The sequence below is a fragment of the Sapajus apella genome, unplaced genomic scaffold (assembly GCF_009761245.1).
Source record: "Sapajus apella isolate SASKATOON/1434 unplaced genomic scaffold, GSC_monkey_1.0 scaffold2, whole genome shotgun sequence".
NCBI lineage: Eukaryota > Metazoa > Chordata > Mammalia > Primates > Cebidae > Sapajus > Sapajus apella.
The window spans coordinates 59824346-59842601 of NW_022436942.1; positions in this window are offsets into that span (position 1 = coordinate 59824346).

An 18256-nucleotide genomic window follows, 5' to 3' on the forward strand; every position below is an offset into this window, starting at 1 on the left:
GATCGCGCCATTGCACTCCAGCCTGGGTAACAAGAGCGAAACTCCGTCTCAAAAAAAAAAAAAAAAAGAAATCTCCATACTGTTTTCCATAGATGTTGTACAATTTTAAATTCTCACGAGAAATGTATAAGCATTCCCTTTTCGCCACATCCACACCAAAATCTATTGTTTTTTGACTTTTTAATAATGGTAATTCTGGGCCAGGTGCAGAGGCTCATGCCTATCATCGCTTTGGGAGGCCTAGGTGGGTGGCTTGCTTGCATCCAGGAGTTCAAAACCAGCCTAGACAACCTGGTGAAACCGTATCTCTACAAAAAATAAAAAATAAAAAAAAAAAAATTAGCACCTTGTGGTGGTGCATGCCTATGGGCCCAGCTACTCAAGAAGCTAAGGTGGGAGGATTGCTTCAACCCAGGAGGAGAAGTTGCAGTGACCCAAGACTGTGCCACTACACTCCAACCTGGGTGACAGAGCAACACCCTGTTTCAAAAAACAAACAAAACAACCACAACAATAAAACAAAAGGCAATTCCAGCTGGGGTAAGGTGGAATTTCATTGTGGTTTTAATTTGCATTTTTCTGATGATTAGTGATGTTGAGCATTTTTTCATATTTTTTTGGCCATTTGTATATCTTTTTTTTTTTTTTTGAGAAGTGTCTATTCATGTCATTTGCCTAATTTTTGATTGGATAATTTGTTTTTTTTCTTGACAATTTGTTTGAGTTGTTTGCAGATTCTGGATATTACCTCTTTGTGGGATGCATAATTTGCAAATACTTTCTCCCATTCTGTAGGTTTTCTGTTTACTTTGATGATTATTTCCTTTGCTGTGCAGGAAGCTTTTTAGTTTGATTTGGTCCCATTTATTTATTTTTGGTTTGTTGCATTAGCTTTTGGGGTCTTAGTCATATAAATTCTTTATGTAGGCCAATGTCCATAAATTCTTTATGTAGGTTTTTGATTAGAATTTTTATGGTTTTAGGTTTTAGATTTAAATCTTAAATTCATCTTGAATTGACTTCTGTATATGGATTGCTCTGGAGGCAGGGATTCGGTTTCATTCTTCATCATGTGGTTATCCAATTCTACCAGCACCACTTATTGAATAGTGTCCTTTTCCCAATTTATAATTTTGTATGTTTTGTTGAACACTAGTTCATTGTATTTGGTTTTATCTCTGGGTCCTCTATTCTGTTCCTTTGATCTATGTATCTCCTTTTATACTAATACCTTGTGTACATTTTTTTTTTTTTTTTTTTTTTTTGAGACGGAGTTTCGCTCTTGTTACCCAGGCTGGAGTGCAATGGCACGATCTCGGCTCACTGCAATCTCCGCCTCCTGGGTTCAGGCAATTCTCCTGCCTCAGCCTCCTGAGTGGCTGGGATTACAGGCACACACCACCATGCCCAGCTAATTTTTTGTATTTTTAGTAGAGATGGGGTTTCACCATGTTGACCAGGATGGTCTCGATCTCTTGACCTCGTGATCCACCCGCCTCGGCCTCCCAAAGTGCTGGGATTACAGGCGTGAGCCACCGCGCCCGGCCCTTTTTTTTTTTTTTTTTTTTGAGATGGAGTCTCTCTCTGTTGCCCAGGCTGGAGTGCAGTGGCACCATCTTAGCTCACTGCAACCTCCACCTCTCCAGTTCAAGTGATTCTCCTGCCTCAGCCTCCCAAGTAGCTGGGATCACAGGCATGCACCACCATAGCTGGCTAATTTTTGTTTTTGTTTTTTAGTAGAGACAGGGATTCACCATGTTTTCCAGGCTGGTCTTAAACTCCTGACTTCAGGTGATCTGCCTACCTAGGCCTTCCAAAGTGTGGGTATTATAAGCGTGAGCCACCGAGTCTGGCATGTACATTGATTTTGCACCCTGAGAGTTTACCAAATTCATTTATCAAATCTAGGAGTGTTTGGAGAAGTCTTTAAGCCTTACAATTTTCTAGGTATATGATCATATCATTGGCAAACAGATAGTTTGACTTCCTCTTTTCCACTTCGGATGCCCTTTTTTTCTTCTTGCCTGATTGCTCTGGCTAAGCCTTCCTATTTTAATTTTTAGAAAACCATGGGTAAAAAACTAACTCAAATTTCTCTTCTTTTGCAGGGATGCTTAGTGTTTTTCTTTTTTCTTTTCTTTTCATTCCTTTTTTTTTTTTTTTTTTTTTTGAGATGGAGTCTCGCTTTGTCTCTCAGGCTGGAGTGTCATGGTGAGATTTCAGATCACTACAACCTCTGCCACCTGGGCTCAAGCGATTCCCCTGCCTCAGCCTCCCGAATAGCTGGGACTACAGGTGCGCAACACCACACCCAGCTAATTTTTTGTGTTTTAGTAGAGACGGGGTTTCACCGTGTGGGCCAGGATGGTCTCAATCACCTAACCTGGTCATCCACCTGCTTTAGCCTCCCAAAGTGCTAGGATTACATGTGTGAGCCACAGCACATGGCAAGGATAGCTTATTTTGAAAAAGTGATAAATACGGCCAGACCTCCTGGCTCACGTCTGTAGTCCCAGTACTTTTGGAGGCCAAGGCAGGCAGATCACCTGAGATCAGGAGTTCAAGACCAGCCTGACCAACATGGAGAAACCTTGTCTCTACTAAAAATACCAAAAATTTGCCAGGCGTGGTGGAGGCTGAGGCAGGAGAATCACTTGAACCTGGGAGGCGGAAGTTGTGGTGAGCCGATCACACCATTGCACTCCAGCCTGGACAACAAGAACAAAACTCTGTCTAAAGAAAAAAAAAAGTTAATAAAATAAAAATATTAGCTGAATAGAGTTGAAATTAACCCCCACTTAACCTATAGTTATAGTTATAGGTACCTAGAACCTCATCCAAAGCATTAGAAATGTTTACCTGGAAGGGCATGGGATTGGGAGACTGGAAGTCCTAGGTTCAAATCAATCTGAGTTGTAACCTTTTGAATGCTTTGGTTCTCAAGTCTGACTTTGTTCTGGACACTCCTGGGTAGTCCAAGATCCTTAGAACCAACCACAGCTGGATTGGATTTTTATTTTATTATTTTATTTTATTTTGAGACAGAGTCTCATTCTGTCGCCCAGGCTGGAGTGCAGTGGCTCAATCTCAGCTCCCTGCAACCTCCACCTCCTGGGTTTAAGCGATTCTTCTGCCTCAGCCTCCAGAGTAGCTGGGATTACAGGCGAACACCACCATGCTTGGTTAATTTTTGTATTTTTAGTAGAGATGGGATTTTGCCATGTTGGTCAGGCCGATGTCAAACTCCTGGTCTCAAGTGATCCAACCGCTTCAGCCTCCCAAAGTAGTGGGATTACAGGCATAACCCACCACTCCCAGCCTGTTTTATTTTATTTTTTAGAGGCAGGGTCTTGCTCTGTTGTCCATGCTGAAGTGTGATGACACAATCATAGCTCACTGCAGTCTCGAACGCCTGGGTTCAGGCCATCCTCCTGCCTTAGCCTCCAGAGTTGCCAGGACTACAGGCGCACACCACCACACCCAGCTCCAATAGCAGGCTATTATTATGTGTGCCCAGAAAGAAAGAACAATGGAGAAAAGCATGAACTTTGGAAGGTCACTGTGCCTGGTTCTATGACCTCCTAGATTTTGACCTTGAGAATCTGTGTGACTTGATTTCCTTCATTGCATAATGAGACTGATAATACCACTTACCCGGGGGTAAAATTGTTGGGAAGATTAAAAAGAGTGAATACATCCAAAGTGCTTAGAAGAAGAAACACTCAGCATATTCTAGATAATTGATAAATGCTGGCTGGGCGGTGTCTCACGCCTGTAATCCTAGCACTTTGGGAGGCCAAGGTGGGTGGATCGCCTGAGGTCAGGAGTTCAAGACCAGCCTGGCCATCATGGTGAAACCCCATCTTTTTTTTTTCTTTTTTTAAAAGATAATTGATAAATGCTAGCTTTTGTTGTTATGGCTATGCTAAGTACACCTGTGGTGACCAAGTCTTCCTGGTTTACCTGGGACTTCTTTTTTTTTCTGAGACAGAATTTCACTCTTGTTGCCCAGGCTGGAGTGCAACGGCATGATCTCGGCTTACCGCAACTTCTGCCTTTCAGGTTCAAGTGATTCTCCTGCCTCAGCCTCCTGAGTACCTAGGATTACAGGCACCCACCACCATGCCTGGCTAATATTTTGTGGGTTTTTTGGTAGACCAGGGGTTTCACCATGTTGGCCAGGCTGGTCTTGATCTGCTGACCTCAGGTGATTCACTCGCTTCAGCCTCCCAAAGTGCTGGGATTACAGGCATGAGCCGCTGTGCCCAGCCCCACCTGGGACTTTTTAATTGTTCAATTTTAAAACTGAAGGTGCCACATTTGGGGAACACCTTTAGTCCCAGGTAAACAGGAACTCTGTGTACACCAGAAAAGTTTGGCAGTGTGGAAAGACTACTACAAAAGCTGTGTTCCCTATTTGCAAAGTGGATTAGTCTGAAAAGATTAAAGAGCTGAATTTTTAAAAGTGCCTTTTCAGTGTTCTTTCTCTCTGTGACTTTTCTTGATTTATTCCCATCCTCACTCCACATCCATGTATAACTTTTCCCATATTTATTTCTTATGCTGAATTACTTGGGCTCTTTTCTCATTTACCTTCCCTAAAGACTCTCAAAGCCTCAATCCTCACCCTCACCCTAACCCTCAAAAAAAAAAAAAAAAAAAAAGACTCTCAAAGCCTCAAGGGGAGACCTTGTCCTGTTTGCATTTGCATGTCCCACAGATAATCCTCAATCAATGCTTAGTAAATTTTGCTTTCCTAGTTATGGGTGGGAGGACCAGGACTTATTTGCCTCTGTGTAATATTTCCACAAAAGGGAGGCTTTTCCTCTAGTAGAGAGTCCTACATAACCTTGGGCAGGTTACTTAACCCCTCTGTGCCTTATAATAAATAATGTCAGTGATGTTATTATTATTAACATTAGGCATACAGGCCAGGCTCAGTGGCTCACACCTGTAATCCCAGTACTTTGGGAGGCTGAGGCGGGTGGATCACCTGAGGTCAGGAGTTCAAGACCAGCCTGGCCAACATGGTGAAACTCCATCTCCACTAAAAATACAAAAATAAATTAGCCAGGTGTTGTGGCACATGCCTATAATCCCAGCTATTAGGTAGGCTGAGGCACGAGAATTGCTTGAACCCGGAAGGTGGAGGTTGCAGTGAGCTGAGATTGCACCACTGCTTTCTAGCCTGGGTGACACAACAAGACCTTGTCTCAAAATAAAATAAAATCAGTTTTATTGAAGCATAATTTCCAAACAATACAATTTTAATTATACAAATTTTGACAGTTGTATACAGTTATATAGCTACTGCCACCATCATAATATAGAACATTTCATTTTGAATGAAAATACAAAAAAAAACAAATTTGATGGGTATCGTGGCACATGCCTGTAATCCCAGCTACTCAGGAGGCTGAGGTAAGAGAATTGTTGAACCCAGAGGGCCAAGGTTGCGGCAAACCAAGATCATGCCACTGCACTCCAGCCTGGGCCACAGAGCATGACTCCATCTCAGGAAAGAAAGAAAGAAAAACAAACAAGGAAAGAAAGAAAGAAAAGAAAAGAGAAAGAAAGGAGGGAGGGAGGGAGGAAAGAAGGAAAGAGAGAGAGAAAGAAAAAGAAAGAGAGTGAGAGAAAGAAAGAGAGAAAAAGAAATAAGGAAGCAAAGAAAGAGGGAAGGAAGGAAATAAGGAAAGAAAGAAAGAGAAAGAAATTAACTTGTCTGTATTGCTGATGAGTAATTTAAAAAGATGAAAAAATAGGCCGGGCGTGGTGGCTCAAGCCTGTAATCCCAGCACTTTGGGAGGCCAAGGCGGGTGGATCACAAGGTCAAGAGATCGAGACCATCCTGGTCAGCATGGTGAAACCCCGTCTCTACTAAAAATACAAAAATTCAGCTGGGCATGGTGGCGTGTGCCTGTAATCCCAGCTACTCAGGAGGCTGAGGCAGGAGAATTGCCTGAACCTAGGAGGCGGAGGTTGCGGTGAGCCGAGATAGCACCATTGCACTCCAGCCTGGAAAAAAATGGACAACTCCGTATTAAAAAAAAAAAATATAAAAAGAAGTGCTTTTCAGCCTGGCACGGTGGCTCACGCCTATAATCCCAGCACTTTGGGAGGCTGAGGTGGGTAGATCACCTGAGATCAGGAGTTCGAGACCAGCCTGGCCAACATGGTGAAACCTCATTTCTACTAAAAATACAAAAATTAGCCAGGCGAGGTGGTACATGTCTGTAATCCCAACTACTCAGGAGGCCAAGGCAAGAGAATCACTTGAATCTGGCAGAGGCTGCAGTGAGCCAAGATTGCACCACTGCACTCCAGCCTAGGCAACTCTGTCTCCGGGAAAAAAAAAAGTTATTTTCTACTTTGAAATGATAAGGATATTTACCATATTTAATGTTAAAAGTTTTGTTTTTGCATTTATGTTCTTTTTTTTTTTTGAGACAGAGTTTCACTCTTGTTACCCAGGCTGGAGTGCAATGGCGCGATCTCGGCTCACCGCAACCTCCGCCTCCTAGGTTCAGGCAATTCTCCTGCCTCAGCCTCCCGAGTAGCTGGGATTACAGGCGTGCGCCACCATGCCCAGCTAATTTTTTGTATTTTTAGTAGAGACGGGGTTTCACCATGTTGACCAGGATGGTCTCGATCTGTTGACCTCGTGATCCACCCGCCTTGGCCTCCCAAAGTGCTGGGATTACAGGCGTGAGCCACCGTGCCCGGCCTGCATTTATGTTCTTAATCCATTAAAATTTGATTCATATATTTAATGTGAGGTATGGAAATAATTTGGTTTTTTTCCATATGGATAACCATTTCTCTCTGGCTCCATTTTTTGCATATTGCTCTTTTTTCCTAAGTGACTGACTTTGCCATTTCTTCTATATTTCAAAATATCAGTCAATAATAGTCAAAGAAAATTGCTGGGGTTATAGCAATGAGGGACAAAATGACTTAGTATGCAGATGGGTGAATCCAAAAAAAGAAATGAAAAAAGAACAGAAAAAATAGTAAGAACAGTTTTTACTTTTTTTTTTTTTTGAGACAGAGTCTTGCTCTGTCGCCCAGGATGGAGTACAGTGGTGGGTTCTTGGATCACTGCAACCTCTGTGTCCTGGGTTCAAGTGATTCTCCTGCCTTAGCCTCCCAAGTAGCTGGGACTACAGGTGTACACCACCATGTCCAGCTAATTTTTGTATTTTTAGTAGAGACAAGGTTTCACCATATTGGTGAGGCTGGTCTCAAACCCCTGACCTTGTGATCCACCCGCCTCGGCCTCCCAAAGTGCTGGGTTTACAGGTGTGAGCCACCGCACTTGGCCCTCTCTTTTTGTGTGTTTCTTTCTTTCTTTCTTTTTTTTTTTTTGAGACGGAATCTTGCTCTGTTGCCAGGCTAGAGTGCAGTGGCGCAATCTCGGCTCACTGCAACCTCTGTCTCCTGGGCTCAAGCGATTCTTCCGCCTCAGCCTTCTGAGTAGCTGGGACCACAGGCATGTGCCACCACGCCCGGCTAATTTTTGTATTTTTAGTAGAGACCAGGTTTCACAATGGCCAGAATTGTCCTGATCTCTTGACCTCGTGATCCTCCTGCCTCAGCCTCCCAAAGTGCTAGGATTACAGGCATGAGCCACCACGCCCGGCCTTTGTGGTTTGTTTTTTTTTTTTTCCTTTTGAGACACCGTCTTGCCCTGTCACCCAGGCTGGAGTCAGGGCTCACTGCAGCCTCAACCTCCTGGGCTCAAGCAATCCTCCCACCTCAGCCTCCCAGGTAGCTGGGAAAACAGGCATGTGACCACATGCCCAGCTAATTTTTGTATTTGTTGTAGAGATGGGGTTTTGCCACGTCACCCGGGTTAGTTGTGAACTCCTGAGCTCAAGTGATGCGCCTGTGTTGGCCTCCCAAAGTGCTGGGATTACAGGCATGAGGAGCTGCAATCTCACTTGCTACTCCCTTGCCTGAGTCATATTCCCACAGACGTTCACACAATTTACTTCCTCACCTCTTTGCCCAAATGCTACCATCTTAATATGGCATGGTCTGATCACTCTATCTAAAGGGGTACCCTCTCCCATTCTAGATTCTCCTTACCTTGCTTGGCTTTCTATTCTTTCATAAACTACTCATCTTCTACTATGGATTCTAATTCATGCATCAGACCCATGCTTACTGCAGAAATGACTAGAAAACAGGAATCTCTGTTTGCTTTGTTCATTGATGTATTCCAGCATCTAGAGCAGCAACTATTGGTGATCAGTAGATGTTCATAAGATGAATAAAGGAAGATATCCCAGGGACTATCATGGATACAAGAGCAGATCCCAGGCCAGGCGCGGTGGCTCACGCCTGTAATCCCAACACTTTGGGAGGCTGCGGTGGGTGGATCATCTGAGGTCGGGAGTTCGAGACCAGCCTGACCAATATGGAGAAACCCTGTCTCTACTAAAAATACAAAAATTAGCCAGGTGTGGTGGTATGCACCTGCAGTCCCAGCTACTCAGGAGGCTGAAGCAGAAGAATCACTTGAACCTGGGAGGCAGAGGTTGTGGTGAGCCAAAATCGCACCATTGCACTCCAGCCCGGGTTACAGAACAAGACTCTGTCTCAAAAAAAAAAAAAAAAAAAAAAAAAAAAGCAGATCCCTCAGGTGCTCTATGGTTTATCAAACATTTTTTTCCCACCACATATAATCTAGTCCTTAAGAGAAATTCTGGTAAATAGATTTCACCAATATCCTTACATTGGTGGTAATATTTTAGAGCTCATTGTAAAGCGTTCTGGATCTTGTCTGTCTGGTCCACTTTTAATCTGTCTCTGCATCTCACAAGGGGGCTGATCTCCTTGAACATTTCTGAAATATTCTAAAATTCACAGCCTATTGGCCAAGTACAGTGACTCACGCCTGTAATCCCAGCACTTTGGGAGGCTGAGACAGGTGGATCATTTGAGGTCAAGAGTTCGAGACCAGCCTGCCAACATGGTGAAACCCTGTTTCCACTAAACATAGAAAAGTTAGCTGGGTGTGGTGGAAGTTGCCTGTAATCCCAGCTACTCAGGACGCTGAGGCAGGGATTTGCTTGAACCTAGCAGACAGAGCTGCAGTGAGCCGAGATCGCACCATTGCATTCTAGCCTGGGCGACAGAGCAAGACTCTGTCAGAAAAAAAAAAAAAAGAAAATTTATGGCCTATCACACCCTGCATCCATCTTCACAATAGCGATGACTTTGTGCAGAAATGGATTGCTTCCTCCTCCTCACTTGGAAGGCTGAGGTGGGAAAATCACTTGAGCCCAGGAGTTCAAAACCAGCCTTGGCAACATAGTGAGACTCCTGTCTCAATCAAGTATTTCTTCTTTCATATTTACCCATACTGGCACACCAAGAAACATGAATTGAGAAGGTCCATATGTTAAGTATTGTGTTATCTGATGGCAAAATGATTCCCATTTGAGTATAGGACTTTATTATTTATTTATTTTTCTTTTCTGCTAGCACTTTATTTTTTAATTTTTATTTTTGAGACAATTTTTTTTGTTTTCATTTTTGACCTTCTCTTATGCTTTGTTCCTTTCATCTGTCACTGTCTATTATTTTAGTTATTATTTTTTGTCATTATTATTTTATGTTTATGATTAGTTATGTTTTTTGAAACATACAAAAGCAAATATGTAATACTTCAGTAAAATAAATACCCATGAGCCCATCTCCTGGGTGAAATTTTTTTTTTTTTTTTTTGGAGGTGGAGTCTCGTTCTTGTCACCCAGGCTGGATTGTGGTGGCATGATCTTAGCTCGCTGCAACCTCTGACTCCTGGGTTCAAGTGATTCTCCTGCCTCAGCCTCCCAAGTAGCTGGGACTGCAAGCATGTACCACCATGCCCAGCTAATTTTTGTATTTTTAGTGGAGACAGATTTTTGCCGTGTTGACCAGGCTGGTCTTGAACTCTTGACCTCAGTTGATCCACTCCCCCCAGCCTCCCACAGTCCTGGGATTACAGGGGTGAGCCACCACACCCAGCTAAGTTAATTGTTTTGATAAATTATGTGCCACCCCTAGACGGACTATTTCCCTCCATTCTCATCCTTAAAAGTATCCATTGCTTTAAGTCTTGGGCTTATCAATTATAGGCATACCCATTTTTAGACTGCATTCTAGCCTGGGCAATAAAGCAATACCCCCGTTCTCTCTCCCTCTTCCTCTTTCTCTTTCTTCCTCTCCTTCATTCTTTTTTCTTTCTTTCTTTCTTTCTTCTTAAAAAAAAGAAAAATCTTGTGCTTATTATTCCCTTGCATTACTCACACACACACAGATGCACACACACCCACAGACACACACATGATTGTTGATGATAGATAGATAGAGATAGACAGACAAAGAATATATTGTAGAGTTTTGTTTATTTTTGAACTCTGTAGAAATCTCATCATATTTTAAGTGTTTTCCTAGGTTTTCCTTTTTTCACTGAATATTATGTGTTCAAGATTCTTCCATGTAATTGCAATTAGCTATAGTTTATTAATTTTCACACTTCTATGTTATTCTATTATGTGAATAAACCACAATTCATTCATTCTCTTGTCACTGTGTGTGTATTTATCTATCAGACCTATATATGTTTGTGTTTATCTATACTTATATATCTATAGATAGATATAAATATATAGTTTGTAGTTCTTTCTCCTTATAAACATGGCTGCTAAAACCAGCTTCTTTCTACATATGTCCTGATACTTGTATATAAGAGTTTCTCTTATATATATGCCTGAGACAGGACTTGTGAGCTAAGTTTTGCTAATGACTATTTTCTTAAATGGTTGTACCAAGTTAGATTCCTACTAGCAGTGAATTCTCACTGATGACAACTGGAACCAGAAATTTATAGCCAGTTATAAGTATGGAACTAAAACTTGGGATCTCATTAATGTGCCAGTTTCCTAAACTGCTTTGAGCTTAGAGGATTCCCCCATCCTTCTTCTCTGCTCCCAGTTAACCAGCTAACTTCTACAAGAATAGGATGCTGCTTCTCTATAAAAAGGACATTATTGCCCTGCTAATTACTTTTGTTAAAACAGGGAGAGTTGCCACTCACAAACTGCTAGAAAAAAATAATTCCTAACCAAAAGGACCTAAATTTAAAGCAAAATCAATAGCAAGTCTGCCTTCTTTTTTTTTTTTTTCTTTTGCTTTTTTGTTCCTCACAGAAAAGAATCTTTTTTTTTTAAAATCATCAACTCTATTCAAAAAAAGACTTGAGCTTCTACCATGTACTAAGCCGTCTACTTGGCACATGCCCTGTTCTTCAAAAATGCTGTTATCCTTCTCCTTCCTCTCTTAGAATTACATCCATACTCCGGGACTCGGATCAATCCTGCCTCCTCCACCAAGCGCTGCTCATCTCTCTTTTGAGCTATTTCTTCTTTGACCTCATATGTCTTTTATTTTCCACCACATTCATCTTACTCAAGCCACCCTATCTTTTATTATTCATGTTTTCTTTTTTTAAAAATTATACTTTAAGTTCTGGGGTACACGCAGATTTGTTACATAGGTATACATGTGCCATGGTGATATGCTGCACCCATCAACCCATCATCTACATTAGGTATTTCTCCTAATGTTACCCCTTCCCTAGTCCCCCACCCCGACAGACCCAGTGTGTGATGTTCCCCTCCCTGTTTCCATGTGTTCTCATTGTTCAACTTCCACTTATGAGTGAGAACATGCAGTATTTGGTTTTCTGTTCTTGTATTAGTTTGCTAAGAATGATGGTTTCCAGCTTCATCCATGTCCCTGCAAAGGACATAAACTCATCCTTTTTTATGGCTGCATAGTATTCCATGGTGTATATATGCTACATTTTCTTTATCCAGTCTATCATTGGTGGGTATTTGGGTTGGTTCCAACTCTTTGTTATTGTGAACTGTGCTGCAATAAACATACGTGTGCATGTATTTTTATAGTAGAATGATTTATAATCCTTTGGGTATATACCCAGTAATGAGATTGCTGAGTCAAATGGTAATTCCAGTTCTCGATCCTTAAGGAATTGCCACGTTGTCTTCCACAATGGTTGAACTAATTTACACTCCCACCAACAGTGTAAAAGTCTTCCTATTTCTCCACATCCTCTCTAGCGTCTGTTGTTTCCTGGCAAGTCTGTCTTCTTAGTAAACTAGAAAGTGAAAATAGGCATTACAAAACCACTAAGAAATGAAAGGAGGAGTCATTTTCCTCTTCCCTTTCCCAGGCTGGTAAATGGCTTAGGTTTAGAAACTCCTGAGGCCAAAAGGGATGAAGCAGAGACATATGCGTTCTTCAGGCTTAGGATAAAAATGCATAAATAATTTGGTAGAACAGCCTGGGCGTCAGGGTGAAATCTCGTCTCTACAAAAAATACAAAAATTAGCCTGGTGTGCTGGTGTGCACCTGTAGTTGGCTCACTGCAATCTCTGCCTCCCAGGTTCAAGCAATTCTCCAGCCTCACCGTGCTGGCCTTATTATTATTTTTTGAGATGGAGTCTTTCTTTGTTCTCCAGGCTGGAGTACAGTGGCATCATCTCGGCTCACTGCAACCTCTGCCACCTGGGTTCAAGCAATTCTCCTGCCTCAGCCTCCCAAGTAGCTTGGATTACAGGTGCATGCCACCATGTCAATCCAATTTTTGTATTTTTAGTAGAGATGGGGTTTCACCATGGTGGCCAGGCTGTTCTCGAACTCCTGACCTCAGGTGATCTGCCCACCTCAACCTCCCAAAGTGCTGAGATTATAGGCATGAGCCACTATGATTCAGGGCTAATTTAAAAAGAAGAAAAAAGGCCAGGTTCGGTGGCTGATGCCTGTAATCCCAGCACTTTGGGAGGCCAAGGCAGGCAGTTAATGAGGTCAGGAGTTCGAGACCAGCATGGCCAACATGGTGAAACCCCGTCTGTACTAAAAATATAAAAATTAACCAGGTGTGGTGGCACACACCTGTAGTCCCAGCTACTCAGGAGGCTGAGGCGGGAGAACTGCTTCAACCCAGGAGGCAGAGGTTGCAGTGAGCCGACATCGTGCCACTGCCCTCCAGCCTAGTGACAGAGAGAGACTCTGTCTAAAAAACAAGAAAAAAAATTTGGCTGCAACTTAGAATACAATAAGATACACCAGTAGGTCATCAGAATTCAGCTGCTTTAGGAAGACTAGAAAGTGCCTTTGCACAATCAACCATGGTTCAGAACACAGGACTAAAAAAAATCACTATTTCGGAAAGACTCCATCTCAAAAAATAATAATAATAAATCACTATAGCATGCTGTGGCTCACACTTTTAATCTCAGCACTTTGGGAGGCTGAGGCGGGCGCATCATGAGGTCAAGAGATTGAGACCATCCTGGCCAACGTGGTGAAACCCCATCTCTACTAAAAATACAAAAATTAGCTGGGCGTGGTGGCGTACGCTGAGTAGTCTCAGCTACTCAGGAGGCTGAGGCAGGAGAATCGCTTGAGCCCAGGAGGCAGAGGTTGCAGTGAGCCGAGATCGTGCCAGCCATGGCACTCTAGCCTGCAGCCTGAGTGACAGAGTGAGACTTCTTCTCAAAAAACAGCAACAACAACAAAAAGAAAATCACTACTTCACTGGCACCTCACTGGGGACCATGAGAATGGGTCTGTTGTCCCATCTTTCTCTGTGCAGCTGAGTTGTTCCCTACTAGTCCTGTGTCAGAGAAGTTTCCTCTGTGGATATGAACACTGGTAGGAGCCATTAAGGTAATCATGATCAATACATAGACCGTATGGGGAATAGTTGTGCAACCTGATGATTAGGAAGAGGTCCCAGACATGGCAACCGAAGAACTGGGTTTGAGCCCTGGTTCTGCCACTTACCAGCCAGGCTGCAGCTCCCAACATGGTAAAAGCAGAAGAAGAGCACTTCAGGGATATAACAGCTATCGTGATGTGTGTTTACTACTGTTCTCAAACATATGAAAGCTCTCAAGAGCTGTAGGACATAAGGCCATTGTTATCACATTCTTCTCATCCTCACTTCAAATAAGGAAGCAAAGTCAGGCAGAATGGTTAAAAACCTTTGGTTAGAGTCAGGTAGAACTGGTCTGAAAACCTCCATCTCTATCTCTTCCTAGCTGTGTGACCTTGAATATGCTACTTAGCCTCCCTGAGCCTCTGTTTCTTCATCTGTAAAATGAGGGTAATTTAAAAAGCAAGACCTAGAATTTTTTTTTTTTTTTTTGGATACGGAGTCTCCCTCTTGTTACCCCGGCTGGAGTGCAATGGTGCAATCTCTGCTCACTGCAACCTCCACCTCCTGGGCTCAAGCGATTCTCCTGCCTCAGCCTCCTGAGTAGCTGGAATTACAGGCATGAGCCGCCACACCCGGCTAATTTTGTATTTTTAGTAGAGACAGGGTTTCTCCATGTTGGTCAGGTTGTGATCTGCCTGCCTCGACCTCCTAAAGTGTTGGGATTACAGGCGTGACCCACCGCACCCAGGCTTCCTTTCTTTTTCTTTTCTTTTTTTTTAAATAACAGAGATGAGGTATCACTATGTTGACCAGGCTGATCTTGAACTCCTGGCCTCAAGCAATCCTCCCACTTCAGCCACCCAAAGTGATAAGATTATAGGCGTGAGCCACTGCACCCAGCCAAACATGAGGAATTTTCTAGCACCTTCTCCCCAGTCTACTAACAATCTTTATTATTTTCTTATTAAGATTTCCAAAGATTTTGCCAAGATTAACACCCAATTCTTTAGTCACTTCAACAATTGAATTATTTAAGTAAAAATTGTGAAGAATGATAAAAGCTTGAACTTGATCTCCCTTTTTGGGTTCTGCAGTTCCCTATTCTCACCACCTGAAGCATGGCACCATATGATTTGTACGCCAGCACATGTGTTGCTTAAGATTTTCTAAAATAATCTCCATTGCCACTGAGGACAATGAACTTCTGCAAAAGCAACTCTGTCAATCAGGGATCCTCTCTTCAGAGCCCTTAGCTTGTTATTTAGCTCATTTCTGGAGTTGAGGGAAACACTGGTGTCCATATATTAAATAAATACTGTAGTGGTGGCCCTACTGGGAGGGTTTGCCTGGGAATGTGTGCTGACAGCATATTCCTGGGAAAATAACTGCTGGCTTTCATTGGATTCTCAAGAAATAGGAGTTTTTACTTCGAAAATGCTAAAAGTCTACTGCATTATCTTTTCTTCACATCAGAGGACGCTAGAGCTGCATTTCTGTTTTCTTATCTGTAATATAGGGTTGTATGTATGTGTACATATATATGTGTGGGTGTGTGTGTATGTGAGCACTTCAGTGATATAACAGCTATCATAATGTGTGTTTATTCCCCATGCAGTCTATGTATTGATCATAATTACTTTAATGGCTCCTACCAGTGTTCATATCAACCGAGGAAACTTCTCTGACACAGGACTAGTAGGGAACAACTCAGCTGCACAGAGAAAGATGGGACAACAGACCCATTCTCACGGTCCCCAATGAGGTGCCAGCGAAGTAGTGATTTTACATATATATATATATATTTAAAATCCAACAACAGGCTGAATGCAGTGTCTCACACCTATATTCCCAGTACTTTGGTGGGGCCGAGGCAGGAGAATGACTTGAGCCCAGGAGTTCAAGACCAGTCTGGGCAACATGGTGAGACACCCCCCATCTCTAGAAAAAAGTTAAAAATTCGCTTAGCATGGTGGAGCCTGCCTGCAGTCCCAGCTACTCGGGAGGTTGAGGCAGGAGGATCACTTGAGCCTAAGAGACTGAGGCTACAGTGAGTTATGATTGCGCCACCGTACTCCAGCCTGGGCGACAGAGTGAGAGCCTACCTTAAAAAAAGAAAAATTCAACACACTCATTGGTTTCACTAAGGAAGCTCTAGGCAGCAACCCTAGCTTCCACTCAACACTTTTGCAAGGTTTATTTATTAACATCCTGCATAATCAAACTCTGGAGACAATAGTTGGGAAAATGCTAGTTTAGACAGTTCACTTGCTGGCCGGGCATGGTGGCTCAGCAGCACTTCGTAATCCCAGCACTTTGGGAGGCCTAGGTAGGTGGATTAGTTGAGGTCAGGAGATTGAGACCAGCCTAGCCAACATGGTGAAACCTTGTCTCTTCTACAAATACAAAATTTAGCTGGGCGTTGTGGTGGAAGCCTGTAGTCCCAGCTACTCAGGAGGGTGAAACAGGAGAATCACTTGAACCCAGGAGGCAGAGGTGGCAGTGAGCAGAGATTGCGCCACTGCACTCCAGCCTGGGCAACAGAGGGAGACTCAGTCTCAAAAAAAAAAAAAAAAGTTTACTTGTTTATGGCCATAACCCCCTGAACAGGATCAGGCCTGATCTCTTCTGATTTCGGACATCAAGAAGGGTAGGGCCAGTTTAGTACTTGGATGAGATTTCAACTAGAACTATCGGACTTTATTTACATTTAAAAAAAAATACAGGCTGGGCATGGTAGCTCACGCCTATAATCCCAGCACTTTGGGAGTCTGAGGCAGGCATATCACCTGAGGTCAGGAGTTTGAAACCAGCCTGGCCAACATAGTGAAACCGTGTCTCTACTAAAAATACAAAAATTAGCCTGTGTGGTGGCATGGGCCTGTAATCTCAGGTATTCTGGAGGCTGAGGCAGGAGAATCACTTGAACCCGGCAGGCAGAGGTTGCAGTGAGCCGAGATCATGCCACTGCACTGCAGCATGGGCAACAGACAGAGACTTCGTCTGAGAAATAAAAATAAAAATTTAAAAAGTAAAAAAAAGTAAAAGAAAATTTAGGCTGGGCGTGGTGGCCCACACCCGTAATCCCAGCATTTTGGGAGGCTGAGGCGAATGGATCACCTGAGGTCAGGAGTTTTGGATCACCTCAGGTCAGGAGTTTGAGACCAGCCTGGTCTACCTGGTGAAACCCTGTCTCTACTAAAAATGCAAATATTAGCCAGGCGTGGTGGCGCGCTCCTGTAATCCCAGCTACTGGGCAGGCTGAGGCAGGAGAATCACTTGAACCCAGGAGGTAGAAGTTGCTCGATTGCACTTCAGCCTGGGGGACTGAACCCAGGAGGTGGAAGTTGTAATAAGCCGAGATTGCAGGATTGCACTCTAGCCTGGGGGACTGAGGGAGACTCTGTCTCAAAAAAAAAGAAAGTTTGCTGTGTTTGTGTTTGCATTAATTTCAAACAGCAAATACTCACCACACCTGTAGTATTAATATATGGCATGCATAGGCTGGGTGCTGTGGACTTTGCCATTAGAACTGAGCACCTAGTCGAAGGCAGCCTCAACTGCATGCACACACAGGGCTCCAGGGCTGACAGTGTGCACATGAAGTGGAATTAACCCAAATTTGGCTCTGGCTCAGCCCACCTCACTAACAGTTGAACCTTAGGGAAAAATCACAAAACATCTTTGAACTTCAGTTTAGATTCCTCATCGGTGACACGGGGTACAGAGGTAACAACTACCATACATGACTTTTGATTCCTTTAGGGCTTGATGTGTAAGTTGATCTGATCCTGCCTCTTTCTTTTCCAACTTCGCCTCTTAGCCCCCAGGTGCATTTTCCTTCAGCCTGCACTCCTCCTCCTGCTTTTTTTCTGTGTCTTGATTGCCAAACTCATTTCCATTCCCAGCTCTTTGCACCTGCTGTTTCCTCTGCCAAGAGGTGCTCCTCCAAATATTTGCATCTTTGCTTTTTGTTTTGCTCACGCCTTCATTTTTTTTTTTTAAAGACAGGACGGGGAGGCAGGGCTCGGGGGTTTTACTGTACTGTCCAGGCTGGTCTTGAACTCCTGGTCTCAAGCCATCCTCCCACATAGCTGCTTAGTGGGGACATAGGCAGCAGACACCATGCCTGCCTGCTCACTCCTAAGTCTTCTCTTGGGTTTCAGCTCACAACAGTTTCCTCTTCAGAGATTTTTCCTGGCTATTCACACATTCTCTTCATCACCTTTCTCTTTTGTTTTATTGTTTTCGACACTTTTTATCTAATACTTTACTAATGTGTTTATTTTTTTAAAAAATCATTTCTTCTCATAAGGACTTGTTCAGGGCTGTAGCTCCTGGACACGGGACAGAAGAGTGAAAAGCTCAGCAAGATATATTTGTTGAATGAATGAACCAAATAAATTGGCTTGAAAAGGGTGTAGACTGACACAGATTAAGAACAAATCAAGGTTAGCGATTACAATTTTATACTTGTGACTATAAGATCTACATATCAGAAGAAGGACTATGTGTTTACAT